Here is a 23,114-nt window from a genome sequence, read left to right on the forward strand (position 1 = left end):
GCATTGATCAAAATCTCACATCATATACCAAAATAAAGTCAAAATGGGTTCATGATTTAGATATAAAGGCTGATACTATAAGCAAACTGGGAGAGCAAGGAATAGTTTACCTATCAGATCTATGGAGAACAGAAGAATTCATGACCAAACAGGAAGTAGAGAAAATTACAAAAAGCAAAATGGATAATTTTGATTACATTAAATTAAAAAGTTTTTGCACAAACAAAGCCAATGCAACCAAGATTAGAAGGAAGGTAGAAAACTGGGAAAGAATTTTTATAACCAGTGTCTCTGGTAAGAGCCTCATTTCTAAAATATATAGAGAATTAAGTCAAATTTATAAGAATACAAGCCATTCCCCAATTGATAAATAGTCAAAAGATATGAACAGACAGTTCTCAGATGAAGAAATTAAAGCCATCTACAGTCACATGAAAAAATGCTCTAAATCATAATTGATTAGAAAAGTGCAAATCAAAACAACTCTGAGGTACCACATCACACCTATCAGATTGGCCAACATGACAAAACAGGAAAATGATAAATGTTGGCGATGAGGGAAAACTGGAACACTAATGCATTGTTGGTGGAGTTGTGAAATGATTCAACCATTTTGGTGAACAATTTGGAACTATGACCAAAGGGCTATAAAAATGTGCATACCCTTTGACCCAGCAATAGCACTTCTAGGGCTATATCCCAAAGAGATTATACAAATGGGAAAAGGACCCACATGTACAAAAATATTCATAGCAGCTCTTTTTGTGGCAGCAAAAAAATTGGAAATTGAGAGGATGCCCATCAATTGGGGAATGGCTGAGCAAGTTCTGGTATAGCAATGTAATGGAATACTATTGCGCTATAAGAAATAAACAGGCTGACTTCAGAAAAACCTGGAAAGACTTGTATGGTCTGATGCTGAGGGATATGAGCAGAACCAAGAGAATGCTGCATACAATAATAGCCACGTTGTGTGATGACTAATATTGATAAACTTAACCCTTCCCAGCAATACAAGGATCTAAGACATCTCCAGAGCCCTCGTGATGGAAAAAGCTATCTACATCCAAAGAAAGAACTATGAAAGTTGAACTGCTATTTTTTTCTCTTCTGTTGAGTTTTATTTCCTCTTTCTCATGGTTCCTCCTATTCGTTTTAATTTTTACTTACAACACCACTAACGTGAAAATACGTTTAATAGGAATATCAGATTGTGCGCCGTCTTGGGGAGGGTGGTGGTGAGGAAGGAGGAGAAAAGCATATGGAAGTGATTACTGATAAATCAAAATAAATTAATTTTTAAAAAAAAGATGGGATTTTAGTTGGGACTTGAGGAAAGCCAAGAAGCAGAGACAAGGAGAAAGAACACTCCATACTGGGATGGGGGACAGCTAGAGAAAATGCCCAGAGCCAAGAGATGGAGTCTTACAGAGGAGCAAGAAGGCCAGTGGTCACTGGATCAAAGAGTATGGGGGGGAGGGGAGTGCAAGGTCCAAGAAGATGGGCACGTAGAGGGGGCTAGGTTCTGAAGTACTCTGAACACCAAACAGAGGACTCTCTGTATTTGATCCTGAAAAAGATGGGAATCACTGGAGATTATCTGATTAAGTGATGACATGATTGGACCTGCTATAGGAAAATCCCTTTGGAGGCTGAATGGAGGACAGATTAGAGTAGGGAAAAGTGCACCAGAATGGTGGCAGTGTCAGAGGAGAAAAGGATTGTATTCGGAGGCATCAAGGATGAAAAGAATGACAACTAGGTTGCAAGGACTGAAGGACTGGTGAGTTGAAGATGAAGGGGTGATATCTGGAGAATAAAATGAAGGGGTGAGAGAGGATTATACTGCGAGAAAGAGAAAGTGAGAGGTAGAATGGGGTAAATTATCTCACATGAAACAAACAAGAAAAGGCTGGAGGGGAAATGGGGGAAGGTGAGAGGGAATGAGTGAATATTATTCTCATAGGATTTGGCTTAAGGAGGGAATAACACACATATCATATAAAAATACAGCAAAAACATTTAACATGAATAAGCAAAACCTGAAGAATGAACTGACAATGTAAACTTTCTGCTGAACTGAAATTATAAACAATTTACTTTTGCTCAATTTTGCATTTTGTATGGTTAATTACTACTACACACAGAAAAAACATGACTCCTGCTGAAAAACTGTCATGTTCACTGACTGGTCTGATCTATTATTTGATTATTGTATTACATATTCCAATAAAAAGCATATAAAGAAATTCACCTATTTGGCTAGTTATACCAATCAAATTAACAGAATAATTAATTACTAACAAAGATGTATAAATCTGCCTTATTTCCTAAGAGGAGTTTTCCCCAGGTAATGAAAGATTTAATTATGTTTGTTTCACTAAAAATATTATTATGATTTTTACCAAGGACAAAAAGGTTTTATACCATTAACACATAAAATAAAATGTTTGTATTCTTTATCTACATCTCACTCTTTACCATTTCTACTTTATATGTTTTATAACAGACATGTTAGAGCTTTATTTATTAGCTTATTTATGTATGATTACTGGGTACAAAAGAAGCATGGCATGGTAGATATAATGCTGGCCTAGAATTCAAGCCTGGCTGAGTGACCCTAGACCAATCACACTTAATCTCCAAGTGCTCAGACTCAGAGACTCTAAGACTTAAAATGCAGAGAAGGTGCCAAAAGGAAGTTTCCTTACTCAGGAATTCCTCTTAACCAATAAAATCACAGGTCCAGGCCCTATGCCTAATTCATATTAAGGTTTATATTCAATTTTTTTTTTAAACTGGTAAGGCATCAACAAGTTTGAAGACCAATGGTCTGGACTCCGATACACAGTTAGTCCTTTGAATTAGTATATCAGTACAATTTCATGTGGATACTATAAACTGACATTAAACTGGTCCCAGAATTGAACAGGACAAAGCATGCTAAATTGCATTTATTAAACTATATAGGCTTTTAATAAAACTGCTTCCTAGGATAATGACTCGACTTTTGAAAAAACACTTCTATTTTGATTTGCAGTTCTTTAATTAATAATGATTTAGAGCATTTTTTCATATGACTATAGATGGCTTTAATTTCTTCATCTCAGAACTACCTGTTCATATCCTTTGACCATTTTATCAATTGGGGAATGACCTGTATTCTTATAAATTTGACTTAATTCTCTACATATTTTAGAATGAGGCCCTTACCAGAGACACTGGTTGTAAAAATTCTTTCTCAATTTTCTACTTTCTTTCTAATCTTGGTTACATTGGCTTTGTCTGTTCAAAAACTTTTCAATTTAATGTAATCAAAATTATCCATTTCGCATTTTGTAATTCTTTCTATCTCCTGTTTGGTCATGAATTCTTCTGTTCTCCATAAATCTGATAGGTGAACTATTCCTTGCTCTTCCAGTTTGCTTACAGTATCAGCCTTTGTATCTAAATCATGAACCCATTTTGACTTTATTTTGGTATATGGTGTGAGATTTTGATCAATGCCTAGTTTCTGCCATACTCTTTTCCAGTTTTCCCAGCAGTTTTTGTCAAATAGTGAGTTCTTATCCCAGAAGCTGGGGTGTTTGGGTTTATCAAATAGTAGATTAATATATCCTTGACCACTGTGTCTTACATACGTAATCTGTTACACTGATCCACCACTCTACTTCTTAGCCAGTACCATGCAAATCAAAACAACTCTGAGGTACCACATCACACCTATCAGATTGGCCAACATGACAAAACAGAAAAATGATAACTGTTGGAGAAGATGTGGGAAAATTGGAACACTAATGCATTGCTGGTGGAGTTGTGAAATGATCCACCCATTTTGGATTGCAATTTGGAACTATGCCCAAAGGGCTATAAAAATGTGCCTACCCTTTGACCCAGCAATAGCACTTCTAAGGCTGTATCCCAAAGAGATCATACAAATGGGAAAAGATCATACACATGTACAAAAATATTCATAGCAGCTCTTTTTGCAGTGGCAAAGAACTGGAAATTGAGGAAATGCCATCAACTGGGGAATGGCTGAACAAGTTGTGGTATATGAATATAATGGAATATTACTGTGCTATAAGAAATGATGAGTAGACAGACTTCAAATAAACCTGGAAATACTTGCATGGACTGATGCTGAATGAAGTGAGCAGAACCAGGAGAATGTTGTACACAGTAATAGCCACATTGTGGGATAACTAACGTTGATAGACTTAGCCCTTCTCAGCAACGCAAGGATCTAAGACATCTCCAAAGGCCTCATGATGGAAAATGCTATCCAAATCCAAAGAAAAAACTATGGAGTTTGAATGCAGATAGAAGAATACTATTTGCTATTTTTCTTCTTCTGTTTTGTTTTGTTTTCTCTTTCTTGTGGTTCCTCCTACTGGTTCTAATTCTTCCTTACAACATCACTAATGTGAAAACATGTTTAATAGGAACGTATATGTATAGCCTATATCAGATTGCATGCCCTCTTGGGGAGGGAGGAGGGGATGGAGGGGAAGAAAAATTTAAAATTCAAAAGCTTATGGAAGTGATTCTTGATAAATTAAAATAAATTAATTTTTAAAAAGAACACACACACACGCACAAAAAAAAACCTTTTAAAATCACTCCTGGTAATTTTTTATGACTATAAATCCTACAGCACCATAAAATACAAGAAATCAAAGTTGAGGGTGACCCAAAGGGCAATGTGGAAATTCAAGATTGGTAGAAATAGACTAGAGCTATTTCTAAAGATGACCTAGATGCAAGAAGTGGTATAAGAAATATTATGGAGGGCAGCTAGGTGGTGTAGTAGATAGAGTACTGGCCCTAAAGTCAGGAGAACCTGAGTTCAAATCCGACCTGAGACCAAACACTTGACACTTACTAGCTGTGTGACCCTGGGCAAGTCACTTAACCCCAACTGACTAAAAAAAAATATATCATGGAAGAAACATATGGTAAGAAAAGAATGTGGGCAAATCAGGTGACAAGAACAAGGATTAGCATATGGATACCCTGAGTGTTCCACTTGCACTTGTGATACAAGAAAGATTTAGAGGAAAGCCTCCAGTAGGTTGAAAGGTTCCTCTGCAGAGGATCTTTGGAAGAACATGGACACAAATCAGGCAAAATCAACACCCTCAAAGAGATGAAAGAAAAAGGAAAAAGGCACACAGGTACAGATATGTTCCTTTTTCTGTTAGATACAAAGAACTAGAAATTAAGGAGATGCAGGCTGAAGTTAAAATACACAGCCTATAGGAAATGTGGCCCACCATACTCTAGTGTGGCCCAAACTAGATGAAGACATAATTCGGAAACATTTATATTATATTATATTATTAAATATAATAAAACAAAGATATTGTATTTTTAAAAATAACTCAACATGGCCTTCAGGGATCCTGATGTATATGGACTTTGGCCCCTGTTTCTATTTGAATTTGAAACCACTAGACTAGACAAATTATGGTATATGAACATAATGGACTATTAGTGGACTAGTATTTCTACTATTCGTGGAAATAGACTATTTCAAGAAAGAGTTGTATAAACTTGTATGTATGCAGAGTAAAGTTAGTAGAATATCAGCATTCTATTCAGACTTAAGAATTCTCATCAATGACCAATCATAATCCCAGAGGACTAAAACCTTCAATGACCCTACTGTCTACAGGATAAAATCTGAAATCTTTGAGTTCTCAGTTTGACATTAGTGACCCTCCAATGAAACTTCCTTTGAGAAGGGAGGTAGCACTAATAACATGGCACCAACCTACATTTCTGCCTTATTTCATACTACTTCCTTATTCTCATACTCTATACTCTTAACTATGTGGACTGACTACTAAGCATTCCCTGAATGACTTGCAGTTTTTCTTCTCTTCAGTGCTATGTGAAATCCAAGGGGGGAAAAGTCTAGAGGTAGAGAGGCTTTATGGAAGGCTACATAGTGAATCAACAAGCATTTATTAAACACCAACTATAGGTACTGTACCAAGTGCCGGGGATACAAAGAAAAGCAAAAAGCAGTCCATACTCTCAAGGAACTAACGGTCATGGTCTAATAGGAGAAACAATATGCAAACTATGTACAAAAAAAGATGTATATATCTATATCCCTGTAGATATCTATATCTATCTACATCTATATGATAAATGGGACAGCCACAGAGGAAAGGTACTAAGATTAAGGAGGACTGTAAAAGGCTTCTTGCAGATGTGACTTTAGCTGAGACTGGAAAGTAAGTCAGGTATCATAATTGGGGCTTTCAGCTGCAAATTCAGGTAAAAGGGTGTGGTGAAGAAACTAAGGCCCAGGGAGGTTACTTGCCCAAGGTCACATAGGCAGTAACTGGCAACACCAGAATATGAATTCACATTCTTTGATTTCAAATCCAGTGCTTTTTTACCTTATACTATACCGCTTGTTTTGTTTTTTTTAAGTTTAGAGAACACATATATTTTTGCATTATTATATAAATCTGTTTTTCCTTCCAAAACCTATTATTCCAGTGACATATTTAGACATTTTCATACCTTATAATAAATCCTCATTGGCTGATTGCTGGTTAAACATTAATGGTACCTAAGATTAAGCAACCTAGCAGTTTTGAAAAGGATCCTGGATTTAAGAGTCAGAAAAAATAGGTTCAAATTCTGGGCCTCCTCTCTGCTTTCTCACTTTAACAAGAAAGTTAAACCACTCAGTTTGAATAGTCTTGGAATAGAGCTGCCCAGATGATAGTTACTGATTCAATATTCACCTCATTCCTATATTTACAGTCAGCCCCAGACCTGAAGACCATTCTTTATCCCTTCCAGTCATCTCTGCCACTAAACCCATAAAACCTTGACCTCTCTTTTTCTTCAAGGACAAAAATAAAACATTTCAATGCTACTGAAAAGATTTTGACAATTTACTGCCTTACAGCTCCACTCACAATCCCTATAATTGCTTAGATCAAAGTCCTTTACCCTGGCCATATAATTTAAGCTACTTGAGGGCAGGAGATGTCTCACTTGCGTATTTGTGTCCCTATCACCTAGCACAGTCCCTGGCATTCAGCAATGGGTAATAAATGCCTGCTGACTGACTGAAGTCCCAGCTTTGTCACTTATTTAATTTTGGGTAAATACTATACTTAGAGGAATTTAGAGTCTCAGTTCCCTCATCTTTAAAATGAACATAATACTTGTACTACCTCACTTGGAGTTGATGTGAGCAAAGCATCTCTAAACGTAAGTTATATAAAAGTTATTATTATCCCCATCTTGGGGCAATAAGTCACAATGTAAATCCTAATTTTTGTTGAGTAACTAAAAGAAACCACAGATATTCAATCAGAATGAAAACTGGCCAAAAAGATAAACCCATTGGGGGAAAAGAAAAAGATTAGCTCACAGAAACAAACTTTCCTTCCCTTCTTCAGTAGTCATACGAACCCATACCAAGTAGGGTTTATTTTTACACACACACACACACACACACACGACTGGTACATCTGGTGTGAGGGCTTGCTGAGCCCTTTTCAGGGCTCTTCATCCACCTTTATTGTCCAACTTCACCAACTCTTACCGGGGCTCCAAGAAGCATGCCCAGTGGCCACACCCTGGTAAAACCATCTCAGCAGACTGGTAAAACCATCTCAGCAGACAGGCTAAACCAGATTGCAGGTAACCAACAGGCCTCAAACACCCATTGGTGAGTTAGGGGAATGTCTACCCCAAGCATGTGAAGAATTCCCTAGGTGGAATGGGTAGATGAAAACAATTTGTTCAAATGGCTATGAAGGCAGTTGAAGTAAGCCCTAAGGAGCGCTTAGTGCCTAGTCAGACACTGAAGACATCAAAGCTGTCCACTGCATCCCAGGCCATTGCCAGTCATCCTGACTTTGTCTTGCCACTGGACTTCTATGATTCTAGAAGAAAGAGTGAAGCTGACGACTTTGTACAACTCTGCCTCACTTAAATTGAATTCACAGGCAAGTCAAGACAACATCCTGTAATGTCATTGGTCCTCCCGGACTCTGATAGGAAGAATGAAGGGATTATAATTAAGAAAAGGGTAGCTGAATTGAGATTTAAGGTTGAAAAGATCAAACAATGAACAGGCAAGGGCAGTGGAACTGTAAGGAGAAGAGGAAAAGGAATGGAGGTTTCTAGGTCTGCTGAGAAGTTGCCTTTTGCTTGAGTACCTAGGAAAGATGAAGCAAAAATAAAGTTGCTCAGGGCTCACTCTAGGGTCAAAAGAAGAAAAAAGGAGTTTCATATTCTCATCTAGGTTAAGTCACTTCACTAGGATAAAGCAGACAGGGATACAAAACAGAAAGCTCTGTACAGAAATAAAGATTGTATATTTCAACAATTAAGCAAATATTCAGTACTATTATTTATATAGTACTTTAAGGTTTGCAAAGCTCTTTACAAATTTCATTTCCCATCAACCCTGGGAAATAGGTGCCATTATTTTCCCCATTTTCCAGATAAGGAAACTAAGGTAGGCAGAGGTATTAGAAGTTATTAAACTTGCCCAGGGTCCCATATCTAGCAAGTCTAAGGCAGCATCTGAACTCAGTTCTTCCTGATTCCAGTTAAAACTCTCCATCCACTGTGCCACCTAGCTGCCCCACATTCTTCTTCTTCCTGAACTTGACAAAATGAGCCAAAATGGCCTTCCTACCATCATGACATTTCATTTCCCTTTCCTGTCTCCAAAATGTTCCCTATGCCTGGAATACACTCCCTCTTCATCTCCAATTCTTGAAAAAAAAAAATCAAAACTTAGCTTGTTTCACCTCCTCCATGTTTTCCTAATCCCCTCAGCTCCTACAGCCCTGTCCACTCCCATAACCCCCATCATTCAGGTTTATTTATATATATGTTTTACACATTCTTCTACATGTATATTTCTCCTCTGGTAGAAGAGGGTGTGCTTTTTTAAAAAAAATCTTTGTATTCCCAGGGCCTGGGTGCCTGGCACCCAGAAAATACTTAATATAGTATAATGCTTTACATTATATATGAAACATTTTCTTATGTTATTTCATTCTTACAACCATCTAGTGAGGTAAGTAGTGCAAGCATCATTATCCCATTTTCAAATTTCATTTTACAAAGAAGCAAACAATAGCTCAGAATCACAGAACTAATGCCCAAGTCACAAATCTACTAAGTCTCCAAGCAGGGCTTAATGAAGCCTGGTCTTCTGACTACTAGTTCAGTGTTCTTTCCACCATATCATGCTACAGCAAGTATAGAATATGGAAAACATTCCTAGAAAAAAAAAAAGCTTTCTATATTAACTGCTTTTAATGCTTATCTCACTCACTTCTCTAAACTTGATGGGTTGCAAGAAAAATTAAGCAGGAATTAAAATAAGAACTATAGTATTTTATACTACTATAGTATATTCTATTAATAGTATTGAATCACAATACATTTGACTTTTTTTGTAATTAGCTACAGTGTTGGCCTAAACTCTGTGTGTGTGTGTGTGTGTGTATATACACTTCAGAGAGACTGATATGATGCAATACTATAATTTAGAGTTGATCAAATGTATTTATAATTATTTCCACTAAAAGTTGGTCAGACCCCAAATCAGGAATATAAATCCCCACTGTATCACTGTCCCTAGGAGAAAATCATTTTTCAACTTAGCAGCATCTTTTCAAGAATCAACCAGTCTTACATTAAATGATTAACTATATTAGCTCCCTGGCCAAAATTTCGTTCTTTCAAAGACCTCTTAAGACTTACTCCTATCAAAAAAGATCACTGCACCAAACTGTACATAATGTAATTTTAAAATATTTTACTTATTTATTCATGTCCTTGGCTCTTATTGTTTAGTCACCTATCAATTTGTTTCAGTTTTGATTCAAATAAATGTCCTTTGAGCTTGCTTGAATAAATGTGATCTCATCTGGATACATTCTTACTACCTACCTATTTTAACCAGTCCAACATTTATTAAGCTAGTAGATCAAAAAACATTTATGGACACCATAAACATATGTGGAGTGTGATGACAGGAAGCATAATACAGCAGAAAAAATACTGGATACGGAGTTAAGGGACTTGTATTTAAACACCTGCTCTGTCACTATCTTATGTGATTTTGGGCAAATCATTTAATCTGTTTCCCAGGTTCCTTATCTGTAAACTTAAGGACTAGATTAGATTTCCATCTATAGATAATCCATGGGCAAGAGACTTTGAGCTGAAAAGAACCACAGAGTCCATCAAGTTCAACCTCCTAATTTTAAGTATAAGAAATGTGAAAAGCAAATAGGTTAAGTGATTTGCTTAGAGTCACACAGCTAGTTTGAACCCAGGTCTTTCTAATGCCAAGCCAGCTCTATATCTCCTATTCCATGATGCCTCTCACTCACTCTAAATCTACAATGTCAATGAAAATACCCCTAGACCTGCTCTGAGAAAAGCACTGACCAAACAGCAGCTGTGTGGCCTTGGACAAATCATTTCACTTGAGTCTCAATTTCCTCATCTGGAAAAATAGGGACCCTGCTTACCTTAATTCAATAAAGATTTCAACAAGTATAGAACCACTAGGTTGTCACTGGCCCTGTTCTGTTCCAATATTTTTATCTACAACTTAGATATTTCTGGATTGTCACATGACTGGGAAGAAAAGGCATATTACTCGATGAGAATAAGGATTCAGAAAATCAGCAGGATGAAATGATAGGCTTGGAAATTAACAATATGAAATTTAATGGGGCTAAATGTAGAGTCAATGAAAAAAAAATTACCTACACAAGTAAAGAATGTAGGAAACCTGTATAGAAGGAAAAAAAGCTGTACACTGCCTCCACTTACCTCACTCATTTCTTTACTCTCGCAATCTAGTTACTCAAGAGAGATTGTCCTCTCCAAAGTTACCAACGATCTTTTAATTACTAAATCTGATGATCTTTTCTCAATCTTCGTCTTTCTTGACCTCTCTGCAGCATGTGACATTTCCTCTTGTTACAGTCTTCTGAGTTTTTATGACATTATTCTTTCTTGTCTCTCTCCTACCTAAAGCTGTTCTCAGTCTCCTCTCCTAGATCATCATCTATACTGCACCCTCTAACTATGGGTACATCCCCTCCCCAAAGCTCTGTCCTAAGCCTTCTTCTCAATCAGTCAATCAACACTTATTAAGCACCTACTATGTGGTGGACACTATGCTAAGCACTGGGGATACAAAGGAAAGGGATAGTCCCTGCCCTCAAGGAGTTCTCATTCTAATAACATGTAGACAACTATATATAAACCATATTCAGAATAAATTGGAAATAACAGAGAAAAGGCACTAGAATTTTAAAGCGGGATCAGGTAAGTCTTCCTGTAGAAGGCAAGATTTTAGCTGGGATCTGAAGAAAAATTACGGAAGCAGGAGGCAGAGTTCCAGACATGGAGTACAGTCAGTGAAAATACCTCATGTCAGTACATGGGGTGTCTTTTTGAGAACAGCAAGGAGGCCAGTGTCACTGGATTGCAAAGTATGTGGTAGGGTATAAGGCATAAGAAGACTGGAAAGGTGGAAGGGAGGCAGGGAAGGGGCAGGCTTTGAAGGCCAGAAGATTTTATATTTGGTCCTGGAGGTGATTGGGAGCCACTGGAATTCACTAACAGGAGGGAGTAACAAAATCAGGCCTTCACTTTAGGAAGATCAATTTGACAGCCAAGTGCAGCATGAGTAGAGTGGGGAAGAGACTTGAGGCAGGCAGACCAACCAGAAGGCTAATGCAATTGTCCAGGCATGAGGTGATGAAAACCTGTACCAAGGTGGTGACAATGTCAGAAGAGAAAATGGGAGCATATTTGAGAAATGTCATCTAAGTAAAACTGACAGCCCTGTTAACAGTTAGATATGGGGAGGGAGAGTGAAGAATTGAAGATGACACCTAGGTGTTGAGCCCAGGAGACTGGTGGTACCCTCAACAGTAATAGGGACGGGGGCAACTAGGTGGTGAAGTGCATAGAGCACCAGCCCTTAAGTCAGGAGGACATGAGTTCAAATCCAGCCTCAGACCAAACACTTGACACTTACTAGCTGTGTGACCCTGGGAAAGTCACTTAACCCCAACTGCCTAAAAAAAGAAAAAGAAAAAAAAACAGTAATAGGGACGTTTGGAAGTGGGGAGGGCTTGATGGTCAAGACATTGAGCTCAACTGTGGACATTAGTTTAAGAAGTTTATGGGACAACCAGTTTACAATGTTTAATAGGCAGTTAGAGATGTGAGACTGGAGGTCAGCAGAAAGTTTAGGGCTGGAGAAATAGGTTTGAGAATCATGAGCATAGAGATGATAACTGAATACACGGTTGATGAGATCACCAAGTAAAACAGTATAAGGGGAGAAGGGAAGAGGGCTCAGGACAGAGCCCTGGGGGACACCCAGGGTTAGCAGGCATGACCTGGACAAAAAGCAAAGAAAAATAAGGAGGAGAACCAGGAAATAGCAGTGTTCGGAAAACCTATAAAGATGAGAAGAGGGTGATCTACAGTATCAAACGCTACAGTAAGGTCAAGAAGGATGAGGAATGAGAAAAAGTCTTAACAGATCAGTGTTGGCTGAATGAGGTTGGAAGCAAGGCAGTAAAAAGTTAAGAAGAGAGTCAAGAGAGGCAGTGGAGGCACCTATTGTAAATAGCCTTCTCAAAGAGTTTAGCCACAAAATGCAGGAGAGTTTCAGGAAGTTAGTAGGATGGATGGATCAAGTGAGAGTTTTTTGAAAATGAGGTGCCACTGACATGGATGTAGGCAGTAGGGAAGCAGTCAGTGGACAGGAAGAGATTGAAGATAAGTGAGGGACAAGGGCCACCTCTTCATTTGAGATGGGGTGAAGGAGGAGACTGGCAGACAGCATCTGAGTTTCGTAATTTGAGGAAGGGAAAAGAGGAGCAGTTGGCAAATTTCCTCAACTTTTTCAGTAAAACATAAAGTAAGGCTCTCGGCTAAGAGAGTGGGGAGAGGGTGAGCTATGGGAGGTTTGATGGAGTTTTGAAGAGGTGCTGTGATGAGTAGGAGAGTTGAGTTAATTAGGGAGATTTAAAGGGATTGCCTTGCAGCAGTGAGGACCCAGTTAAGGTTATGTAACACATCTGTAATGGACCCAGTCTACAACATTCTCTTTTGGTGACCTCACCAATGGGTTCAATTATCATCTCTATGCAGATGACTCCCACATCTATGGTCTATATATCCAGACCTTTCCTGAGCTCCAGCTCTGAATCATTAACTGCCCATTGGACACTTCCCACTGGATGTGCCATTGGCACCTCAAATTCATCAAATCAGAAATTGTTATCTTCTCTCAAAAATCCATCCCTTCTCCAAACACCCAGCTGTGCAATCTTGTTATTATCCATGGCCCCTATATCTTTCACATCTATTCATCTTTCTCCACTTATACCTCCACTACCCTAGTTCAGGCCTTCACCTGGACTACTCTAATAGCCTCAAGTCCTATCCATTGCCTTCAGTCATTTCCTCCTGTAATCTATCCTGAACAGTCAAGAAGTTGATAATTCTAAAACAGAGGTTTGCCCATGTTATTCTCCCACTCAATAAAAATCCAATGGCTCCCCATTGCCTCTAAGATCAAGGAGAAACTCCTGTTTAACATTTAAAGTCTTTCACAATATGGCTCTAAATATGTTTTTACGCTTATTATACATTATTTCCCTTTACATACTTTATGAACCACCCACGCTGACCAGCACATATGACATTCCACTTCCTATCTCCATGACTTTGCAAAGGCTGTCCTACATGCCTAGAACCCTCTTTACCTCTACCTCAGGATCTCTAACTTCCTTCAAAGATTAGCTCAAGTATCACCTCCTACATGAGGCCCTTCTTGATTTACCCAGCTAATGCCTCTCCTCCTAAAATTACCTTCTTAGATAGACAGATATAGATGTAAATATTTGCATGTGTACATGTCTCTCCCTATAAAATGTATGCTTCTGGAGTGCAGGGACTATTTTGGTTTTGACTTTGGATCCAAAGCAGCTAACACAGGGGTGGGTGGGTGGTGGTGGTAGTCTTTGCTCAGTAAGTGCTTACTGATTGTTAAATATTAAACTTCAACGGTTTGGAATAAGAGGTTTTTCTAAATGTCACTTCCAACAAACTATCCATTTCCCTAGGAGTTTTTATAAAATAAGGATTTCTTCCAAGTTAATTTCTCTTCTTGTGATTATTGAACAAAAGATTACTGAATTTTGTTTCTAATTCATCCTAATTTAGACTGGTTTTAACACTGCAAAAAGCTTTGATGACCATGACTTTATAGTATAATTTGAGGTCTAGAAAAGCTGTTCTCCCTTCAGTCCTACTTTTAAATAAAAATTCTTCTTTTGAGATTGTAGACCAGAAATTTTTTTATGTCCTAAACCCCTTTATAGGGGAAAATTGATGAAGGCTCTTGCCTTCTGCTTATCAAATTATCCAGTTACCATTAACAACAACAACAAAAAGACAGTTCATAAGACCCAGGTTAAGAACCTCTAGCTCTAAAACTTTTATTTTTTCAAATGAATTTTGTTGTTCTGTCTTGAACAGTATGACTAGTAAGATACTAAAACTGTAACAACATAGGCTGCATTTGTATTATACTGACATGGCCCAATTATGAGCAATGAAAATCCCTCCAATTATTTAAATCAATCTTAATTTTGTGAAAGAATATTTTATATTTGTTTGTATGTATTAAGTGTGTCTTCACTGATTAACTCTCAATCACTTTTAAACATTTTCTAATTTTTTTGAATGTGGGTTTTATACTCTAGTTTATTGAGTAGGGAAGTAGCATTGTTAGAACTGTGCTTAATCACTTCGGCAGCAATGTGGAAGATGGATTGGAGTGCAGAAATTTGAGGCAGGGAGAGCCATTTGGATACTACTACAATAGACTAGGCAAGAATTGAGGAAAATCTGAACTAAGGCAATGGCCAAATAGATAGAGAAAAAAGTTGTATATGAGACATATCATAAAGGTAGAAATGTCAAGATTTGGCATCTGACTAGAAATATGGGGTGAGGTAGAGAGAGGAGTCAAGGATAATGCTAAGGTTACAAATTTGGGAGACTAGAAGAATAGCAGTGCCTTTGATAAGTCTCCTAAATGGTCATACTCTGCTAATTTCTATTCTCTTCTCCTTAACACGCTCTTTCTTCTCATGTCTACAAATTTCCCAAGTCTTCCAGCTGTCGGTCATGTATGACTTCATTATTCAGGCAATTTCTGCAATAAGTAAAAAAGTCTTCCCTTCCTTGCTTTCATGCAGTCAATAGGCAGAAGTCTGTAAGATGGACTCTAAAATCAGGGTACAAGTTTAACAAAACGACAGAACTGTTCTTCTCAAGAAGTACCATTTGCTTCATAAGGCCAAGGACCATTTCTAATTTAATCTTTTATCTACTCCAACATCCTGAATGGTGCCTTGCATACACATTTAATCAATGCTTCCTGAAGTTCAGCTTCCAATAATAATAATTTACTATAACAGTAAAAATAATTTACTTTGCCAAGAAAACCCAATATGAGATCACAAAGAGTCAAATACAACTGAATGACTGAACAACAACAATGGCAGCTGACATTTATACAGCACTTGAAAGTTTGCAAACAGCTTTTACATACATTATCTCATTTGAAATTCACAACCCTATGAGGCAGGTACTACAGGTATCACTATTCTCATTTTACTGATGAGAAAACTGGGCTTTCTAGAGGTTCAGTAACTTACCCTGGTCTTGAACCTGTAAGTAACTTGACACATAGCTAGTGTCAAAGGCAGGATTCAAGCTCACGTCTTCCTAAACCCATGTCAAAAATTCAAGAAGCCTGGCTATTTTCAGGGGACATATCCAGAAGTAATGTGGGTGATTTGGATACTCATTACTGATGAAATTTAGCTAACAATCGAGGTGTCACCAAGAAACAATTAAATTAAAATGTAACCAGTAAAAAACTACCTATTAATTTGGGAGTAATATGTTATCTGTATGCTCAAATAAAAAGTAAAGAGATGCTGCAATGACAATAAAAACAAGAATGACAATTCTGATGGACTGTAAAAAAGAAAAGAGTTGGATTAAATAAGTCAGTGTTTCCCCAGCACTGTCTGGGCTAATGAGCGTCCTGAACAGTCTACATAAACAGCAAGGACGCCAGGAATCCCTTTAAAGAAGAAGAGCCACTCAATCCAGTTACTATTTCTTGATGAAAGTATTCTTTACACCTTTCAATTCCCTTTGCTCTATCCTATATTTGTCAAGCAGTCTTCTGATATTGGTTCCCTACAAAGAAAAAGATACACCCACTAGTTCATACTATATAAAAGTCAGGCCCACTTTTCAATATTTCTCATAATAAATTACAAGTCTTAGCACAAGGATGCAAGGTGCTAAGTTTTTTTGATCACAATAACCGTTAACAAAGCCATCTAATCTAAGCTGTAAAGGGGTTTAAATCTTTATCAATGAAAGTCCACAAAAATCAGATCTTTTATTACTAACATTAATAAAACAATTATGAGTAGTTTGCTGTATTTGTTTAGTGTGAATCAATTTCCTAGAGATTATTCAGAAAATAAACTTCTGAACCTAAAAATCTGAGGACTAGATTCTTTTGACCCCAAAGGTACACTATGCTTTGACATTTTAACTACTGTTCCATTCAAATAAAAGAAAAATAGGGAATCAATCAAAGAATAAAAAGAAGTTAGACTAGGAAGGATGGTGGTATCCAGTGATCATAGTGTAGGTCTGGAGGCAGTAAGACCTAGGCTTGAATCCTGCTGCTGCCACTTACTTGCTATGTGACTAAGTCATACCTGTAGTATTTATTTCAATGGGTTGTTGTAAAGTTTAAATAACATTTCTAGCATCCAACCCCTTCTCTCATAGCTACCACCTAAATTAAAGCCTTCCTCATCTCTCACCTAGATTCTTCCAACAGCCTCCTAACCAGACTCCCTGCCTCAAGTCTCTATCCACTCCCTCCCCCCAATCCAGGCTCCAAAGACAGCCAACACGATTCTTTAAGTGTAGATCTGATATGTGACTCCTCTAAATCAACCAACTCCATGGGCTTCCTATTGCCTCTAAGACAAAACATGAACTCTTATTTAGCTTTTAAACCTGACCCCAACCTGTGTTTCCCACCCCAGTCAACATTACTCCCCCTTCCCAAACTCTGCAATCTCACTGATCTGGCCTCTGTTGCTCTCACTCCATCTGTCTAGCCACTCCATCTGCACTAGTCAACCCCCAAATTGGGAATGCACTACTCTTTATCTCAGTCTCAGACACCCTCTCTTCCTTTAGGATGAAGGTTAGTTACCATCTTCTGCATGAAGCCACTCCCAATACCTCCAAATGCCAGTATTCTCCCTCCCAAACTCTCTTGCATTTAATTACTTTGTATTTATTAACTTTATATTTATGCTATACATATCTTTATGTGTACTTTATCATAAGGGAGGATTGTTTCATTCTTTGTATCTGTATCCTTAGTTGCTAGTACAGAACCAGGCACACAGTAGTAGTCACTTAATAAATATTTACATTTTTAAGTAAGTTAATGTATGCAAAATACTTTGCAAACTTTAAAGCACTTATACAAATATCAGCTATCATTATCATTGTCAGGGCTGCAATAGATATTCCATTGGAGAGGCTAGGGCTGAGAAGACAGATAAATGGACATAGGAGGAACTAAAAAAGTATGACTGCAGTGTCTAAGAGAAAACGGTCAGTTTCAGATTATCTCCAAACCATGTCACCGTGCACCCCTCTTCTCTTCCTTACACTTCCCACCTGGGTACCACAGCAACCTAGAAAACACATGCCAAAGGCAAATCTCTGACTAGGGCACCCCAAACTTCAAAACTATGCCTCTCAATCAAAATTCCAATCCCTTCAGTGTTACTGACCTCAATGAATAGTTATTTATAGAAGGAAAGCAATCTTATAAAAGTGACCCTAAATTGAGAATAATTAATAGGCTTAATTGTGGGGGGGAGGAGAGTGAAATGGGACAGGGGAGGACAATGGTATATTTAAACACAGAATTTGTTAAATCTTTAAATGTATCTCTAATTGTCAGAATGTATGCAGGAGATGCTTTTGGCAGGGAAGAGAGGACTTGTCAACTCTACTTTCATATTAATTCAACAAATCTTTGTGGACCTGTGGGGACAAATACTAAGATACACTATTGAATAAAAATGTGCACTATCACTGAATTCATCTTCCCCCTCCCCCAACCCTCTCCTTTTCCTAACTTCCCCATTCCTGTTGAGGACACCACCATACTCCTAGTCACCCAGGCTCACAACCTCATTCTATATTCCTCACTCTTCCTAATCCCACCTATCCATTCTGTTGCCAATTTCTAGCAATTCTATCTTGTGATACTGAAACAGGCCCTAATCACCTCATATTCTGACTACCAGAAGGTCTGCTATCTGGTCTCCGTGCCCTCAAGTCTCTCCAATCTATCCTCCACTCTGCTGTCAAAATGATATTCTTAAAGCCCAAGTTTGTTACTTCCAGAATCTAATATAAAGGCCTTCATATCTGCCCCCTACACTACTCACCCCTATCCACTCTTCCATCTAGTGACACTAACCCCCTTGCTGTTCCTTGAACATAACATTCCAATCGCCTGTTTCTGGGCACTTTCACTGTCCATTCCCCCATGTGGGAACTCTCCTTTCTAATCTCCACCTCCTGGGTTTCCCCAGCTTCTTTCAAGTTTCAGATAAAATCCTACCTTCTTCAAGAAATTTCTCTGTTCTCCCTCAATGCTAGAACTTTGAGATTACCTCTGATTAGCACTGTATATAGCTCATTTACATGTTGCCTTCCCCATTAGAATATGACCTCCTTGAGGGCAGGAACTGTTTTTTGACCTTCTTTGTATCCCCATGCCTGGCACATAGTAAACCCTTGACTAGACTTAATCAATTAATAGTTGAATGGGTTATTTTAGATACAGCTACCCACTTTTCCATGCTTTAAGTCACTGAGTTTTTCCCATTTCCCTTTTCTCACTTCTCTTCTCCAGTCTCACAAAACCTCATATGTATTTTCATTCCTTCTAATACCCCAGCCTAATATAGTACAGTTGCTGTGTTTGCAGAGGTTTAGAAAGGAAGTTACTCTGAATACTGTTTCAAAGTACTCTTCTGATGCCTTCAAGAGACTAATATTAGTACGTCCAACCAAATGTTTGTCAAGCTAACTAAACTAGAATTACGAAGCTGTTTAACTGCTGCTTAACATGAAGGGGAAGAAGAAAAGGAATTGAAATGGGAATGATGAAAAAAAAAGTTATTAACCCAAGGAGTCCATGAACTTGGATGGTTAAAAAAAAATCTTTATTTTCATCAATCTGTAACTGAAATTTAGCATTTCCTTCAACTATTTAAAAACACCACTCTGAGGAGGTGACCAACAGGTGTACTAGACTGACAATGGGGTCCATGATACCCAAAAAAGTTAAAAACCTCTGATTTAAAGCAAAATCATAAAATCAGACCTGAAAGAGGCCTTAAAGAGCACATTCAATGTTTTTAAACTGTACTCCTTATAACCCTGATAATCCAAATTATGCTAACAGATATTGAGAAACTTCAATGCTACTGATTCAATGCTACTTGATTCCTTCAAAAATATGAAATTATGGAAAAAAAACTATACTTTTTCAGCATGACAATAGACCAAGGTTCCTCTACTGAGTTTCAATATTTTTCTAACTCCCTTAATTCTGGAGATATTTATTATCCTTAAGCTTTCCAAACCAGTTATGAATGGGTACCATCAATACAGAAGAAACCCAAATGTATTTCAAGGACAAACTGATTTAGAAAATCTAAGCTCACTACTTCCTTTTACATTCCTGCAATGTATCCCACTTACTTTCAATTTCCACCTATTGAAATTTTTTCCCTCCTTCAAGAACCAGCTCAGGAACCAACTCTTCCATGAACCCTAATTTTACCTCAGCTAGAAGATAAATCATTAAAATTCTCACAATACTCTGTGGTGATGGACGTCTCTCGGAAAATTTTATTTATCTTTGTGCTCCCAGCATCTAATATAATGTCTTGTATATAAGTTGATTGAAAAAAATCTATGTTCGTGAATTAAGTGACTTGCTCCCTATTAGCAAAGCTGGAATAATAATCTGGGTATTTTGGCTCCTTGAATTATGTTGCCACTCTTATGGCTAAGTATGACTGAATTCTACATCCTCATCCCCAAACTTTTTTTCCCCTTAAACTCTTATAAGGTTAATTTTCCATCTTCCTGCCATTATTACTATATGTTCTTTTTATAGGTCTATGACAATGATACATTAGGGCAGTGAGTAAATTAATAAAATTATCTGACGACTATCTACTGTTTTGTATTGACCAAATTTATTCTCAATAGGTTTAGATAAATTCTTCAGCATTACCCACACATACTATCTCAAATTTGCATACTGATGTCAGGAGCATATTGGAAACAGTTCCTCTGCTGAACCGAATATAAATGAAGAAGACAAAGATGGTAGGGACCTCATACTAGAATTCTCACTGGAATCCGCTTGAATTTACTTAAGGTTTTCCATGATTCAAGAATTTATCATCAGAAGTATTTTTCAAAAGTCAAGACACTATTTCCAATAAAACACACACTTTATGTGAATTAGGGCATTAAAAACCCCTGTTATAGTTTAAAGAAGGCAGCAGATGGCCTCTAGGGTTCAAGTTCTAGCTCTGGCCTGACTACTGGCAAGTATTCCTTCTGAATTTTGCTTTCACCTAAGCTCATAGATTTAATACTGAAAGGGCCCTCAGAAGTCATCTAGTCCAATCTTATTTTATTGATGAAAAAATGAGAACCCGGGGGAAAATTGATATACCTAAGGTTACACAGGTAGCAAGTAACAGAGACAGGATTTGAACACAAGCCCTCTGACTTCAAACCAGCACTCTTACTACTCTGTTCAGTCGTTTTTCAATTGTGTCTGACTCTACGTATCTGGGGTTTTCTTGGCAAAGATAGTACAGTGGTTTGCCACTTCCTTCTCCAGTTCATCTTACGGATGAGGAAACTGAGGCAACAGGGTTAAGTAACTTGCCCCAGGGTCACACAGCTAGTAGGTGCCTAAGGCCAGATTTGAACTCAGGAGACTCATCTTCCTGACTTCAGACCAGGGATTCTATCCACTGTGCCACCTAGCTGCCCTCCTAGTACTAAAACACACGTGTAAATTTTACAATGACATACAGAAATGAGCTATTATGTATTTTTACTTCTAACAGAATAGGAATGAAGAAAAATCAACTAGTTACACAGGAAATTTAAAAAATAGAATTCTCCTGTATAGGTTAACACCTTTTCTCAGGTCTGATAAGCCATATTTTGGGTTAAAACTAAATCATTTTTAAAGAACCCTCCTCTCTACCTTGAATCTTTTGCCCATCGTTAACACTTCCAATGCACTCAATTATTTTCTAATGTGTGTGATTTGTGTGCATCCCTCAACAGCCAGTGCACTCTTAGAGGGCAGGGACTATTTTATTTCTTATCTTTGTATTCTGGGGGCCTTGAATATAAGTACTTTCAAATCTTTGTTCAGTGGAGAACAGAAACTTGGATAAAGATGAACCGTAGTTTTACTTGAATTAAATGGTACTATGCACCATTTACTTAAATTAATCCCCCCATACATACAGAATACCTCAAAAACAGCTCCCAGATCATAGGTGCTGCTTCCAGCCCTGGCCCTAAGACATCTTTCTGAGAAGCAACCCCACCCCACTACCCCCCAGAGATGTGCTTTGGTGGGAACTACAGCCACGGCTACTTAAAGAGGCTGAAAAGACAGCTCTTGCTACCATAGTCCCTGAAAATGGTTCAATATCATAAGCTGATATGATTTTGTTAGTGAAAATGACATTAAAAATAAAACATTATTATCTGTTTTGCCACTGAACCCTAAGGGCTATGATACTTTTCCACCTTACTTTGCAGCTTCAACTTCCTATGTATGTCCTCTCCCACATTAGAATGTGAGCACTTTTCTATTGGTATCCCCAAGGCTTAGCACAGTGCTTTGTATACATTAAGTACTTATTGAAGATTGCTTCTTCATTCATTCATTTCATTAAAAAAAAAAAACACAAACCTTGAACTCAGATGAAGTTTGTTTTTTCACTCCCAGCAATATCTACCAAGTACTCCCAAGTTTGGAAAACTGTAACTACACTAAATGCATTATAGTTAATGCAAAACAAGAGGAAGTGAAGTCAATCCCATTTGGACCAGAGCTCATTTTAGAAATGGCTACCGTGTTTACAGCCTGAGGGTCAAGTCACCTCTCTGGGAATCATAAACACTGCAGATACATGCACAAGCGAAGGAAGCACTTCGACTACACTCGTTTTTCATAACATCTTCAAGATGCCATATGGAGGTCACATCTCTCCATCTGATACCCACATGGGCTGCAACATAAAAACAAAAACAAAAACAAACACCCCCCCCCAACCTCATCTCCTGATTTGTTTTGCCTAAAACGGGGATATGGAGCAAAGGCCGATTCCACAGGCCCTCTCTGCTGCTCCCACTCAGAAGGCAGGGTGTGGAGAGATGTAATTTAATAGTCTTGGGGTGGGGGGGCCGAGAGCGAGAAGCTACATCATTTGGACTTCTGTGACCATGTGCATGCAGTGTAGCTCTGGCACGGGCAATGCCAACCTCCCCGCCCCAAAGCGCCTCCCAGGGGTTCAGTGCCAGGCCCAACCAAACCCAGTCTCAACCCACCACCAGAGGCCGCTGTAGGCCCCTCCTCGGCCTCAGGAACCATCTCTGCGCCTGCGTATTCGAGAGAGTCTACTACTTGAAAATTTATTTATTGAGAGAAAAGAAATCCTGGGCGCAAGCGCGCTCCGCCGCCGCCCCGCACTCGGAGCGCGCACCTGAATGCCAGTCCCCGGACGGCCCGCGCGCCTCGGCTCGGTCACTTCCGTCTAGCGAGGGGAGAAAAGAGGGAGGGAACGGGAGGCTTGAGGGCCAGCCCGAGCCCTGAC

The 23,114-nt window shown here is 38.3% G+C and overlaps 1 protein-coding gene across 2 annotated transcripts in view; it reads right to left on the minus strand.

Annotated features, from left to right (window-relative positions):
* The window catches only part of PTPN2 (protein tyrosine phosphatase non-receptor type 2), a 101,037-nt gene that overhangs the window by 77,790 nt on the left and 133 nt on the right, over positions 1–23,114 (minus strand). The gene's annotated exons all lie outside the window — the stretch shown is intronic.

Source organism: Phascolarctos cinereus, unplaced genomic scaffold, assembly GCF_003287225.1.
Source record: "Phascolarctos cinereus isolate Bilbo 61053 unplaced genomic scaffold, phaCin_HiC Scaffold_4;HRSCAF=312, whole genome shotgun sequence".
NCBI lineage: Eukaryota > Metazoa > Chordata > Mammalia > Diprotodontia > Phascolarctidae > Phascolarctos > Phascolarctos cinereus.